This window comes from Antechinus flavipes, chromosome 1, assembly GCF_016432865.1.
Source record: "Antechinus flavipes isolate AdamAnt ecotype Samford, QLD, Australia chromosome 1, AdamAnt_v2, whole genome shotgun sequence".
NCBI classification, from domain to species: domain Eukaryota; kingdom Metazoa; phylum Chordata; class Mammalia; order Dasyuromorphia; family Dasyuridae; genus Antechinus; species Antechinus flavipes.
Window position 1 is genome coordinate 676,183,210 of NC_067398.1, and position 15,759 is coordinate 676,198,968.

Here is a 15,759-nt window from a genome sequence, read left to right on the forward strand (position 1 = left end):
TTACATGTTTAAGAGGTTCACCACTAGTGGTGTGGCTACAAACTTCAGCCACAAGAGCATCCACTAAGTTGTTCTAGGATCAGTGGAAAGAGAACCCCACCAAGTTGAAGTGATGGATCCCTGAAATGGTCAGGCACCATTTAGCACATGCCAATAGCTAGTCTGGCTTGCTGGGCCATTACTCCACCTTGGTACAGATAGACTAGGGGACTAGGCCTGGAGTCAAGAAGCCCCAGGTTCAAATCTGACCCCATGAGCTGTGTGACCTTGGACCAGCATCTTAACCTATTTGCTTGAGGCTCTTCAATTATAAAATTGGGATAATAACACCCACTTCTCAATATTGCTATGAAGATCAAATGAAAAAATGTGTACAATGTTAAGCACAGTGTGGCACATAGTAGGTGCTATATAAATACTACTATTATTAATCCTGACTAATGATGCTAAAAAGCCTGAGAATGAGAAGTAATATGCTCAAAGGCCCCAGGAATGAACCCTCAATCTTACTCCCAAGTGCTGGTTCTGCATTTCCAACTAGCTGAGGCACAGCTGTCTTTTGGCCACCTGCCACCCCTCAAATCCATCTTTTCCTAAACCCAGTATACACGCTGTCCACATTCCTTCTTTAAGTTTCCCAATTTCTTTTAATGGCACCATCATCCTCTCTGACAAATGAAGTGTCTGCCTGACTCTCCTATGTTTCACATCCAATAAATTGCCAAATGTTGGAGTTTCTACTTTTAAAATGAATCTTGGTCCTTCTCCATCTCTGGCTCTTATTCAGTCTTACCTGTATTTTTTAAAGTAAATTTTATTTTAGATTCCATAACTAAGTACAAGCATAAAATACACAAACAAGAAGAAAAGCACATAAACATAAAACTGTACACTTGAAGAAAGCTCCTTGGTTTCCCAACTGTTAACAAGCGTGCATCGACTCTCACAAAGAATAATCATGAACTTCTTTCCTCTTGACTGGACAGGGATTTGTGGCCATTATTGTCTTTCCCTGGTTTCGTGGGCCCTCACCGGGGTGTGTCCTTTGGCTTCTGTGCTCTTCACTTCTCATTTCCCCACTCTGCTCCATCCCGCCTAGGCTGCCAGGCCAGCTCAGGCCAGGCCCATCCCCATGTTCTGGGCTCAGGGCAAGAGAGGGGTTGGAGCCCTGTTCTGAGACAGACTAGCTCTGTGACCCTGGGCTTCATCTCATTGAGCCCAAGCTTCAAAATCTCTAAAATGGGAATAACGTTACTTACATTACCTAGCTCTCAAGAGGAATGGGGGTGGGGGGTGGTATTGCTTCATATACTGTAAAGCTTAGGGAAGTATGAGTGATTATTATTTAGGAACCTTTGATGGCTTCCCACCAATACATCCAGGGGTTCTTATTAGTTCAGCATTCAAGGCCAGCCATGATCCAGCCCCAAGTTCCCTTTCCAACTTAACCTTCCAATATTCCCTAACACAAGACTTTTTGCTCCAAGGAAACTGAATAGCTCAGTGTCCAGATAGGCCCACACTTTCCAGCCTCCATACCTCTGCTCATGCTGCAGAATCGAATGGGAATGCCTTTTCATTTTCATCTGTTCTGGCCATGTAAACAGCAAGAACTCAATAGAATAGGGTAAGCATTAATCAGTTCAACAAATCTGGGCAGCTGAGCACTGAGGGTGTCATATTTGGGGATTTGTTTTTTAAGAATTTTATAGGATAAAGTCTAATTTGGAGAGCACTAAATGTGGAAATCAAAGAATCTGGATTCAAATTCTTACTCTTCTTGTTTCCAGAGGGATTACTTAACACTTTCAACTTTCATTTTATACTTAAAACAAAGAGAATCAATGAATATGAAGAATTCAGAGAATAATATATAAACACTGACATAGCATAGTGCTTGGCCCGCAGCAGGGTGCTAAGTGTTTAACAAATATCTCATTTGGTTCTTACAATAATCCTGGGAGGATCTGGGAGATGCTCTTATTACGACCCTTCCCAAAATTTACAATTGGGGAAACTGAAGGAAATTGGCCGCACTGAAGCTCAGGGCTTCTGCACTCCAGGCCCAGCTCTCTGAGCACTACAGCGCCACAAAGTCATATAACCTGATGCAGCCTGAAGTACACAGAATCACTGATGTGACTGGTGACCAGACCTGACCCAGGGAAAGGATGAGAAACCCACCTGTCCACTCCCTGCTTCCCAATGTGGGGAATCAGTGAATGTGCAAATTTGCTGCTTCTCCCTATGACCGGAGAACAGCTTGTTGGGAAGGGCAGAGGGATGAGTAGATTCAGAAAAGAAGATACAGAAAAAACAAAGATAGGAATAAACACTGAAAACCATAAAAAAAAGGAAAGGGTCTGGATTCTGGGACCAGCTGAGCTCTGGGGTCTCTTTTTTGATTCCATGAAGCTACTTTACCTATCCAGCAATGAACTTGAAAAGGCCCGATCACCACCAAGAAGCTGGCAAGGCCAAAATAAAGTGCAAACACATCCAAGAGGGGCTTAGGTAAACTCATGGAGGGAAACTCCACCATCAGTCAAGGAGAATCCTGGAAGGAGGGTCAGCACACTCCAGCTCAAGATGTAAGTTCTAGGTATAACATACAAGTGCTGTGACTCTGAATCAGTAGTTTCTGACCTTCTTTTCCTCATCTGTCAATGGTTCAATACCTAATGATAAAAAACACCCCACAACTTTGAAAGGCTTTACAATGATGATCAGTACGATGATAAACTCTTAAATCCAAATGAATGAAGTTGAAACAAGATGCCCCTCACTTCCTGACAGAGACATGATTAATTTAAAATGCAAAGACACATTTTCAGACACTGATAACAGGGGAATTTGTTTTGCCTATGCAGTTATTTATTAAGGGGGTTTTGGAAAATAATTGCTAAGTGGGTCTGGGGAGCTGTGGGAGAAAAAAAAGCCTAAACCTACATTTTAAAAACCTTATTACCTGGAAAATAAAGACAATGTTCTGACTCACTCAGAAGGGCATACTTGATAAAAACAGATAAGCAGGTTTCTATCACTGTCTATGGGAAGGATCTGCACTACGGCATTGGCAATATGAGAGGAGCAAGGACTCTTAAAAGGTGTGCTACAGTCTGTATATTTGGTGTTTTACTAGGTATGCTGCAAAATTTTGTCATGTTACTACAGATAAAACATTTTATTCACAAAATAAACAAAACTTACCTATTAGATGTATGCAGTAATCTCAAAATACATCAAACTAGTAAAAGCAAAGAACAAAAATGTCTGCTCTTATTGAAAGGAAAAATGTGCATAAATGAGTTTCTCAACCCTCTCAGGTACTGCCAATCTAAACAGTGGCAAATAATGCTGTGCTGAGAACAAAAATGTCTAAGATCCAGTCAAGTAGAAAGGAGTTGGATGTTAGATATGTTGTGGAGAAAGGATAAAATGTTTGTTTTCAATTGCAGAAATATTTTAAGTAATTAAAAATAAAAAGTGATTTCAGCAGTGTGGGTTGGCAGTCATACCAATAGCAGAGGTCAGGGCCCTTCATGACCTAAACAGACATTTGTGATGGTGTAGCTGTGGCCCAAACAATCATCAGCCAACAACAGGCAGCCCAGTTCTGGGGACCCATGCTCAGTTCAAACAGTCCTGGAATACACAGGGCCTGTCCCCACCCTGGGACAGATGGCACCTTTCACCAGCCCTGGACTCATTTTCAGACTGGAAGGGCTTGCTGGAGCTTGCCTTCCCTGGCACAGCCTTTGAGAACCCAGGGTGACCTTCACACACCAATGACAATCTGTCAAAGGGGGAAATTAATCCTAGTCCTATCTCCCTCCCTGGTATGATTTGAGGATCAGATTAAATAATAGATGGGGAAAGCACAATAGTAAAGTTTAAATTCATCATGTAAATGTAAGAGATTAGTGTTCATTTTGCTGTTCACTCAGAACTTTTGAGAACCTCATGAAAGGAGACTATCAAGCCGTAATCAAAAAAAATGGAACACAGGGTCCCAATGCAACATTCTTTAAAATCTTATGGCATTTATAACTAAACAGAGACAGGAAAGACTCACATGAAGACATATGGAGTGACTCAAGTCAGTGGAACCAGGAAAATAACATACAGAACACAACAGCCACACAAACAGAAAGACTGCTCCACCAGCATGAGGAAACTCAAGGAATTAAAGGGATTAGGACAAAGAGGGGTTAATTGTAGGAACAGAATAAGCACAATGCCTACATCTTGTGATCCAATCTGGAGCTGGCTCTATTCCTTTTTTTATTCAATTATGGGTCTAGTACAACTTCTGTCTTTTAAGAAAACTTTATTCAATTGTGGGAGAAAACCTTATTGTACTGTTTACCTTTAACCAAGGAGCTGGCCAGAAATCCAGTCAAACTCAAAGAATGATAGAAAGTTTTCTCAATTGTACATCTCAAGTAACCCATGCCTCATATGAGAACTGCCCCTTAGTAATCAAATGTAAAAAAAAAAAGGAAGTTTCCATGTTTCTTTGATTGTTCACAGACATCTGGTGGGAGGGAGTGAGGAGGTTGACCATCTTTTTCTGAATTCAGGGAATTACACCTGTTTACTCTCCCCCTCCCAATCTTTCCTCCAAATAGAAATTAGATTACCTAATATTGAATTGTTTCCTTTTAATTAACTGGTCTTATTTGATTGTTTTTAATGTGTAAAAGTATACCTCTCTCTGTATTTGAGATTCAGTCCTCAAGTGAGGAATATGCCGGGCAATTGGCCCATTTGAGAGACTGAACCTGTTTCCTCAAGCACTTCAGTCTTTTACCCACCACCACTTATCAGAAGATGTCATCAATGTAATGGGCATGCTTGACCCAGGAAGGAAGCTGAGAAAAAAGTACTTCCAGCCCCGTTGTGCAGAGATATGGAATATAGTATAATCTATCCTGTCAGTAACGGTTGATTTGTTTATCCATTTTGCTTGACTGTTTCTCTTCCTTTGGAAAAAAAAAACAAACCCTTGGTGGTTAATAGGACAGCTTCCTGGATACTAGGAGAGAAATATATTTGAAAATTTAGACATTAGAACAAAAGATATCAATAAAAATGAGACTTTTAAATATACCAAAAAATGCATCTTTCCCCTTTTACTGGAGTTGGGTGTGCTTGGTATGGATTATATTGCACATGAAGTCAGCTTACTGTGAATGTGAGGTTCTCCAACCTATTTTAATTTCCTTTTAAACTCTGGTTATATAAGAAGGTTTGCTAAAGACTGCAAGGGAGGAATGGTATACTCAGAATTGCATGTGATGTACAAATAAAAGGCTAAAATACTACAAAAGCAAAAAATAACCATTTTCCCTCCTTTCCCTGTCTCACAGACTCCACAGAGTAAAGCATATGATAGCACTGTGATATGAATGGTGCATTCTCACCCTAACACTCACGTACATGCAAAACAGACCACCTTTTGCAAGGCCCCAAGTGGGCTCTTGGCTACTGTAGTGGAGGCTTGGAGCTTGAAAAAAATGAAAGATTCCATAGGGTGCCTTGCAGGTGTTACCTAGTGTCCATCAGGAAGCCACAACAGGTCCCACCCTCATAGGTATCACACTAGCATTACCCCAGCTCAGGGCAGAATCAGGTAAGACCTGTCTGAGGGACCAGGAAGACTTATGGGCTTGGTTCCATTTCTAAAGCAGCGCTCAACCCTAAGGGTCATTCAGGTCAACTAAAAAGTCCATCTTAAATAAGACACGGAAGAGGAGTTATTTAGAATAAACAGTTTGTTTGAGAAGGAATCTTATTTAGCACTTAGAGGGTTGGTGCTGGGGATCTCTAGTCCTAATTCCTCATTTTATATATGGGAAAACTGAGGGTCCATGAGGTCAAATGATTCAAGTCACAAGCAAATTAGTGGCAGAAACCACAGATTAAAACCTGAGGAGATGATGGGTTTGAGAGCTAGAAGGAATTTCAACTAGAAAGTGCCTACTATGTGCCAAGCACTGCTAGGGATACAGAGACAAAAACAAGTGGCCCAGGCCACTAATATATTCTATTGGGGTAGACAGAAATTGGGGTAGAACACAAAAATAAGGATATGGAGAACACACAAAATATGTAAAGGAAATTAAGTCCAAGAGGGACAATGCTATCAACTTTGAAGATTAGGAGAGGCTTCATATAGAAAAATGAAGCACTTGTGAGCCTAGATAGAAACAGGGGTTTTCCAAGAATTAAAGGTGGGGGGAGATGGAATATTATATATAACACAGTAAGAAGGGAAGTCAAGTAGACGCCAGCTAGAAATGGGCAGGAGCCAGCTTGTGATTCAAGTCAACTAAAAAGTCCCATCTTAAATAAGACAAGAAAGAGGAGTTATTTAGAATAAATAGTTTGGTTGAGAAGGAATCTTACTTAGCACTTAAGAGAGTTGGCGCTGGGGCGACCACCTAGTCCTAATTCCTCATTTTACATATGGGAAAACTGAGGGTCCAAGAGGTCAAATGATTCTTGTGAAGAATGAAGCTTATGAAGGGCTTGAGAGAACTCTGTATTAGATCTTCAAGGCATCAGGGAGGCCCTAGACCTTCTTGGGCAGTGACATTTCATTTGGCAGCAGGTGGGAAGGACAGGTGGAGATAAATGTGAGGTTAAGAGGGTACAATGGTTTTCATTTTGCTGCTGGCACTGTGAGCTGAGCAGAGGCTCTCAAAAAGCACGTTATAGTCTGTGTAATTGGTGTTTTGCTAGGTGTGCTGCAAAATTTTGTCATGTTATTGCAGATAAAACATTTTATTCACAAAATAAACAAAATTTGCCTATTAGACATATGCTGTAACCTCAAAACACATCAGACCATGAACACGCCAAGAACAAAAATGTCTGTTCTTATTGAAGGGAAAATGTGCATAAATGAATTTCCCAACTCTCCCAGGGTGCTGCCAATCTAAACAGTCAGTGTGCTGAGATTGCTCACCGCAAGCAATACTGTGCTGAGAACAACAATGTCTGAGATCCATTCAAGTAGAAAGGAGTTGGATGTCAGAGATGGGGAGAAAGGATAAAATCTGAGGCAGGGGATTTTGAAGTTCCTGAGGTGGTACATTAATAGGTGACCAAAGTGCATTAATAGCAAGACCAAAGATATGACCATCTTTTTATGTGGCTGAGGGGAGTTGGAAGAGTAACTAACAGCAGCTACTGTAATAGCCCAGGTGTGGGCCAAAAAGGGCCTGGACCAGAGTGCCAGTAGGTCAGAGGGCAGAAGGGGGCTAGAGGTGAACCTGACAGGTCTGGTATCAGGTTGGATATGGGCCGGGGGTGGAGTGGGAGGTGGCAAACAATGAGGAGGAATCCAGGATGATTCCTAGGTTTCCAACAATTTTACAGTAAGAGGGCAGGAAGGAGTGGGGGAGGGTTTGGGGGAAATAAATGAGTTCTGTTTTGGACACATCAAGTTTGAGATATTTACTGACATCCAGTTGAAGATGACTGAAAGGCGGATTGGAGGTCAGCAGAGAGACTGGAGCAGAAAAGGTAGATTTGAGAATCATCAGCCTAGAGATGGTATTAAACCTATGGGAACTGAGGCGATCACAGTGAAGTAGAATAGAGGGAGAAGAGAAGAGGGCCCAGGGAAGAGGCTCTAGGATTAGCGGTATGATCTGGAGGAGGATCAAAAAAGAATCCGGAGGAAGAACAATCAGATGGAGGAAGAGAACCAAGAGAGATCAGGTCCTAAAAACTCAGAAGAGAATGGGGCCAGAGGGGAGAGATCAATGGCAAAGGCGAAAAGGAGAATGAGGATTGAGAAAAGGCCACCGGGATTGGCAAAGAAGAGATCACTAGTAGCTTAGAGAGAGAAGTTTTGGTGGAATGATGAAGTCAGAAGCTGGATTGTAAAGGGTTAAGAGAGAAGAAGTAATGGAAGCATCTGTTTTAGATATCCTTTTCAAAGAGTTTAGCCACAAAGGGCAGAAAAGATATAGGATGCTGGCTAATGAGGATAGAAGGACCAAGTGAGGGTTTTTCCAGGATGGGGGAGACACTGGCATCTGGGTAGGCAGTTGGGAATGAGGCAATAGAGGGAAAAATTGTGATGATAGTAATCAGTTGAAACTTTGGAGTGAGAGGGTTGAAGAGCATGGGAATAAAGAACCAGGTGGTGGGAATGGGGTTTGGAAGATGATTGACTGGAATTCAGAATCATCAGTAGGATGTTAAGGTCATGAGGTTGAAAATAAGAGATAGAATAGGAATAACAAAGAAGAAGAATAAGCTGGAGGAGAAAGGAAGGAATGGGATTCCTCTGAGTAAGTAGGTTAGCCTAGATAAGGAGTAAGGCCACTATATCAAGTGAGACAGACATGGGGGAAGGTGACAGAAAACACCTGGGTAAAGTGAGGATGAAGGAAGAGGAGGCTCTTAGCTGTTTGGACTCAATTTTTTCCTGTAAAATATGAGGTGATATCTCAGCTGAGAGGGTGGTAGGCCATGGGAGGTTTGAAAAAGGGTGAAAAGATGTGCAAGAGCTGCTAATGGCTAGGATTGCCTAGTAGCAGTGAGGGTCCAGTTGAGGTTCACTAACATCATTTGTAACAGACTCAGAGTGACTGTGATTTTCTTCACCTTTGTTCAGAAGCACATGTGTCGGTGCAAAGATGACAAATGGGGGACTCTAGGGAGAGCATAATCAGTGACATGATAAGGGGAGTAGGCAATCCAGAGAGGAAAATAGAATGGAGTTGAGCTGCTTCATCAAGTTGAGGAATGGAGAGTTAACTCTAACCAAACCCTAAGCCTAGTGGAGACGGTCTGGAAGAGAACTAAAGGGGTCAAGAGTCACACAAGTTGTCAAAGAGTAGAGTTTGGTAAGAGAAGACACAGGGAGAAGTGAAAAGCCAATAAGTTACAGTCAGATATGGGGATTTTGAAGTTCTTGAGATGGTGCATTAGTAGGTGACACCAAGACCAAAGACATGACCATCTTTGTATGTGGCTGAAGGGAAATGGAAGAGATGTAAATGGGTAGGTTGAGGAAATGAATGGTTAAAGATTATGGTGAAGTCCCCTAGTAAGGGCAGATGGGAGCAGGAGAGAAAAACTATGAGTCAGGTATTGAGCCCATTAAGAAAGAAGGGAAGTTTTTGGGGAGAGGTGGAGGGTAAAGGGAGAGGGTAGGGAGGGGAATCTGTAGAAAATACCTACCAGGATTTTGAATGGGCAGTAGATATGAACAGCATGGACTTTAAAGGAGAGATTCCTAAGAGATGACAGATGGAAGAGAACCTATAAAGGGCAATGGAGAACAAGGAATATTACAACCTTTCTCCTCAAACAGTGAGCTGAGGAGAATGGGTGAAGAAGGTACAGTCCTAACTGGGAAAAGTAGCTGAACAGGTTGTCTTCTGGGAGAAACCAGGTTTCATTAAAAGCTAGAAAACAGAAGAAATGGAAAAGTAGAAGATTAAAGATGAAGAGTAATTTCAGAGGACACAGTGGAAAGACTGGAAGTGGTGGTGGTAGTTGGTTAAAACTTTGGGATGGAAAGGTTGAGGGTGACAGGAATAAAGAATCAGGTTTGGAATGGGGTTTGGAAGATGAGACAGGGATTCATTATCACTAAGATGTAAAGGTCATGACCAGGTGTGAAAATATTCATCAAGTGAGAAAGGTTGAATACTAGGAACAATGGAAAGATAGTCAGAAGGAAAGCCTTAATTCACTAATCTTTTTCTCTCTGAAGGGTACAGATTAGGCAGAAAAAAGGCATAACAGAAGAAAGAAGTTAAAATACATAACAAAAATGTTATGACAAAATAAGTAAAAATATATAACAAAAAAAGTAAAAAAAAATACATTTTGTGGTTTTAAAAAAGTTTTTCTAAGTCTAAGTTTTTTAAAATTATAGAGACCCTTTTCTGAGTTTGGCCCTACTGCCATAGGATATCTCCAGAATTGGAGGCTGGGATAGAATAAAAAATTCACAAAGGAGACTTAGAGGAAGAGTCAAGCTATGAAAACTCAGAGAAGAGAGTATCCAGGAGAGTATCCAGGAGGAGACAGCAGTCAATAGTGTAAATCTTTCTGGAGAAGAGAAGAATGAGCACTGTGAAAAAGTCATGTGGTTCGACAATTAAGAGAATATTTTTCACTTTGGACAGCATTGGATAGTTGAATAAATTGGATAGAAACTTAACTGCAGAGGATTAAGAGTGAAAAAAGAAGTTGAGACAAAAGCAAAGAGCTTTTTGGTAAGAATTTGGTTGTATAAAAGAGGAAAGAAAAAGGATGATAGACTGAGAGGACATAGAGAGTTTTTTCAGGATGGAAGAGACTTGGGTTTGTTTCGAGTCAGCATGGAGAGAAATCTCAGAAAGCCTCCACCCACTTCCCCTTACAAAGGTAAAATATACCCAGCAGCAGTGTAGACCATGAATCCTTTCATTAACTTCAACTCCAAATGTCCCTGCCCTCACCTCTACCCATTTCTTCCACAAGATCTTGGGTCCTGATGATTTCAGAAAAATCTGGAAAGATGTACATGAACTGGAAACAAAGTGAGGTGAGCAGAACCAGGAAATCACTGGGCATGTAATAACAACATTGCATGATGAATTGTGAATGACTTGACTATTCTCAGGAACACAATGATCTAAGACAATCCCATCGAACTGATGAAAAATACTATCTGCCTCCAAAGAAATGATATTGTTGGAATAATGACTGAAGCATATTATTTTCCTTTTTCTTTCATTCCTTTTTCAAGTCCTCTTGCATAAAATGATGGATATACAAATATTTCACATGGTTGCATATTTATATCAGATTGTTTATTGGCTCAGGGAAGGGGAGGGAAGGGATAGAATCTGGAACTCAAACAATTTTTTAAAACAGTTTAAAATTGTTTTTGTGTGTAATTAGAGAGAAAACAAAATAAATAATTTTTAAAAATTGGATCCTAAGTTACAAAGAGATCCCAGAGTGCTGTATCACAGATTACAAGAATTAAGGAGTTACATAGTGATTAGCCTGAGGTCAAATAGATAGTGAAGATAGGATATTAGCCCAAGACCTGATTCAAGGGTCCAAGTTCTTGTCATGGAACTTCAGTACCCAGCTCACAAGATTCTGAGGATTAAGGAAAAAGGACACATAAATTACACTACATATAAATTGAATATAAATGTTACTCTTATTAACATTATTAAGAGGAGGAAGCTCTTAATAATGTTCTAAGGAACATTTGAATACGATTCTACCTACCGGTTTTGTCTCCTTGACCTATCATTGCTAGGGCTCTGGATGTTCTGGAAGACTCTGAAACTAGGGTTAAAGGGAAGAAAGACATTTTTCCTTTTCCACACTAGCTTATGTGTTTTCCCACAACTCTACAGCCAGAATCATCTCTCCCCTTCCCCCCCATCAGCTTCCTTCATACTCTTGTACTATAGAGGCAAACTGGAACAGTACAAGGAAAGAGTTTATGCCCATCAGAAATACTTCAAGCAGCTCTTTATTGGACATTTTCATCTAACATCCTAAGCACACAATTTGTCAGAGCTAGAAAGGATCATATAAATCATCTTGTTAAATCTCCTGATTTCACAGGAGAAAAATGTGAGGCTCCGAGAAGGGAAGTGGGTATCTAAGGTCTGATTTTTTGTCTCCCTACTGTCCTATAAGTCCCAATAAATAGCCCCCTCTTCCAGAAGGCTGAAGGTCTGAAAATCGAAATTTGAAGAGGCTGCAAAGGCAAGTCTCATCCAGCCCAGAATAGCAGTTCTTTCTATAACATTCCTGACAAGTAGTCAAGAATAATCCACCACCTTTGGAGGCAGCCTAGTCTACCACTGGTCAGTTCAAATTGGTAGGAAGTTTTTCTTTATGTTGGCCTGAAATGGTCCTCTTCCCTAGTCCAAATTCTCCTCACTGGTCCCTATTATCCTATTTGGAAAAAAGCAGAATGAGTCTAATCCTGCCTTTCCTAAAACAGTCCTTCTAATACTTGAAGGTAATCAGACTTAAGAGTCAACGGAGTTGATGGCATATTGCATGGATCTTTAGCTCACAAGGTGGACAGGAAATTGAAAGGAAATAACCTGTTCTTGGCTGGAATCAGGAGCTGAGAACAGACTGGAGGGCCCTTAGGGGAAGAGGCTGCAGGTCTGAGGGAAGGTATTACACTTTCCAGCTTTGGCTATTTCCTATACCTGGATACCATCTCCTCCCGGCCTTCAAGGAATAACTCAAAAACCACCCTTCTAAAAAGTCTTCTGTATATTTTTGATCTCAGCAAAAGATGAGTTCTCCCTCCTTGAGAATATCTACAATCATTTCTCTTTCTCTCCTATTGTCCTTGTCTTCAATTTGGTATAACAGTGAAAGCAGCAGACTGGGGAGTTTGATTTATACCTGAATCCTGCTTCTGATGCCTACTAGGCTGTATTTATTTTAGATAGATACAAAGACCTAACACATATTTTGTACATACTTATTCACACATGCTTTATCTCTGGAGGGCAGTCTCTTTTTTATTTCTGTCTATATCCCCAGCTTTGCGCCTCAGTTTTTTGATTTGTTAACAGTAAATACCTTAATATTTAACTCACAAAAGTCCCCATTTAATTTCTGTTTATATTCCCTGAGCCTCTGAATTTGTAAAATGGTTGTGAGGTCAGAGAATGTGTGAAGGGGTGTGTCAACCTTCCAGCATGTTATTAGTATTAGAGTCAGCATTAAATGTCAACCATTATTAGGTGAGTCACTCTAATTTTTCTAGGCCTGCTTCCTCATTAACGAATGAATGAAAAAGTTACTAAGTGCTTACTTCAAAATAAAAATGGTTCCTTCCTTTAAGGGGCTTACATTCAAATAGATGAGAGTTCTTAATCTTTTTTGTACCCTGTCTCTTAAATAAAACCTCTCCTCAGAATGTTTTTAAATTCATAAAACACAAGATTACAAAAGCAACTGTCATATTAAATTATAGTTATCTAAAGTTTTTTTTTTTTTTTTTTTTTTTTAAGTTCTCTTAAAAAGGTTTATAAGGAGAGAGACAGCTAGGAGCAATGTGGATAGAGGGTTGGCTTTAGACATGTCCTCTTGACACTGTGATCCAGGGCAAGGAACTCAGCCTTTCTTAGTTTCAGTATTCGCATATTAAAAATAAGGTTAATGATACTACCCCCCTCAAAAAGTGTAGTGAGGTTCAAATGAGACAATACATAAAGTTTTTACAAATCTTTAAGCTATTATTATTAACAAAGGTGGTCAGGAAAGGCACAAAAAGCTATAGAATGGGGCTCTGGAGGTTGATACACTCCAACCAGGAACAAGGGCAGATTTGATTATAAATTTCAGAACAGGAAAGGAAAGTACTTTGTAAACTTGCTACTATCATACAAACGTCAACTATTATTAGATAAATTACTTCACCACTCTGCTCCTGGTTTCCTCATCAATAAAGACATAGAAACTGAACCTGTGATTCCATTGGGAGATATAAGTATGGTAAACTCCCAGGTGAGGAAATTACATTCTTAGAGATTTGCATGGGGTTTAAACAGTTCTGAGGTCTCAACATTTCAGCATCTTATTCACCTCAAATGCCACCTCCCTAGTATATGCCCTAAATCATCTTGTATTTGGGTTACTTAAGTAAACTGATGGTCAGTCTCCCTGCCACAAGTCTTTCCCCACTCCATCCTCCATTCAGCTGCCAACGTGTTTCCCTAAAATGCCTATCTGGTCGTGTCCCTGCACCCCCCTCCCCAATAAACTCCACTGGCTCCCGTTACCTCCAGGATTTGTTGGCATTTAGAGCCTTTTATACTTTCTGTCTCCCCACCTCTGTATTTTGCTATCCAGTGACACACTGGCCTCCTTGCCATTCTTCAAACAGGCCTCTCCACCCCCTGCCTCTAGACATTTTCACTGACATGTCTGGAACGCTCTAACATCCGTCCCCCAGGATTCCCTGGCTTCCTTCAAATCTCTGATAAGATTCCGCCTCGTGGGGAGTCCTTCCCGGCCTTCTGAATTCTGCTGTCTTTCCCTTGTTGAGTATTTCTAATTTATCCTATAACTTTGTGCGTTTTTGTTTGCATCGGAGTTCGAGCTCCCGGAGACAAGGGACTGGTTCTACCTTTGCGTTCCCAAGCACAGTGCTCGGCGCACAGTAGGAGCTTAATCAATGTTGACTGACTGAGCCACTGGTTAAGTGACTGGCCCAGAGTCACAAGTCAGCAAGAGGCCAGAAACCTCGTGGCTTCCAGGTCCCCAGAGACCCACAATGCCCTTTAAAAAAAGACCGTCTCCAGCGGGGTCGCCTACTGTAAGGTGGGACAAAGATCAGCAGTCATTACTTCGGGGACCCCCTGGCTCCGTCAGCATCCAGCTAGACCGCAAACACAAAGCACGCCGGACCCCAGAAACGAATGAATGAATGGGAGCACGGAGCCCCTCCCCCCTCCCCATGCTCCCTCCTCCGGCTCTTCCTTCTCCCACCGCCCCCCTCAAATCCCTTCTGCCCAAACCACGCAACCCCCTCCGCTGTCCCTTGCGGATGTCTCAGAACCCTCCTCCCTAGGGCTTTCTAGGGCTCCAAAGCCTTAGCCCCCCTCCACAGTCTGGCCCCGCCCCACCCCGGTCCCCCCCACCCGCAGGCCCCGCCGCCGTCGCCGCCGTCGCCGCCGTCTCCTCCTACCTCCTTCCCCGAGCTCAGGACCACGTCGCGTGCAGTCCTCGTCACTGGCGACGAGAGGGGAGACGGTGCCGACGCCTTTTGTTGATGTCATGAACCTGCTGGGCGGAGCTAAGCGAGAGCGCTCCCGGAAGCCAACTGTCGCGAGGCTTCAGCTGACTTGACTTTCTAGTTTACAACTGGACGGGGAAATGGCGGCTCGGCTTATCGGAGAGGGGTTAGGAAGGCTCCCGCTTCCAAAATGGTGGCCGCTTGTTTTTCATCTCTTTTCCTACTTCCCCGGCCCACGGGTAGCCATTCTAGGATAATCCTTCCCCTCCTACGGTGCCCGCCAGTGAACAAACCAGCTAACAATTTTTAAAGCGCTTCTTTGCCCATTGCTTTTTGAAGCCCGCTGCAGAACTGGTAGCGAAGCTGGCCAAAATGCCATCATCCTATTGCCAACCTAGTGGTGAGCTTCAGGTCTTCCAGACAAACCTCTGTAATCCGTCACTTCCCTCAGTGCTCAAAACTTTCAGCTTGATATAAATCGCAAGAGATGGCCAGAGCCTTTGAAAAAACAGGGTCTAGAAAAAAGTTAACAATGATTGTAGCGATCTTTGATATTTCTCTCTCAGATAGGCAAATCTAACATAAATAAGCAAAAGAAAAAAAAATGTGCCAGCTTTTTGGCCCCATTGGAAAGACTTGGGTAAGAAAACTGACCTGATTACTTAGGGTTTATTTAGTCAGCATTTTCCGGGTTTAGGGATCAGTTCAGATTGCAATGGGTTTGTGCAAAAGAAGACATGAGGAAGTCACAACAAGCAAGAGCTGGAAGGAGATATGATGCATTATTGCAGTAATTGGTACTCATGGGGAGGGTTAGTCCCTAATTCAAAGTAATTACCAAACTTGAGCTAGGAGGATAAAATGTTGACTTGAATTGCTGATCAATATGAAATTCAAGAGGATGAGATGGTCCTTTTCTCCCAATCTTTCTCTCCAAGGAAAACTAAATTATTCTTCTCATTTTGTCTCTTGCTGTCTGAGATCCCCATGCAGGCCAAAATCCTCCC

General features: G+C 41.8%; 1 protein-coding gene across 2 annotated transcripts in view; it reads right to left on the reverse strand.

Annotated features, from left to right (window-relative positions):
* The window catches only part of CCDC124 (coiled-coil domain containing 124), a 39,840-nt gene extending 25,036 nt beyond the window's left edge, over nt 1–14,804 (reverse strand). For both annotated transcript variants that reach the window (XM_051972377.1, XM_051972376.1), the window contains exon 1: nt 14,705–14,804. The gene's annotated coding sequence lies outside the window, so the exon portion shown is untranslated. The remainder of the gene's footprint in view (nt 1–14,704) is intronic.
* Between the last annotated feature and the right edge of the window lie 955 nt (nt 14,805–15,759).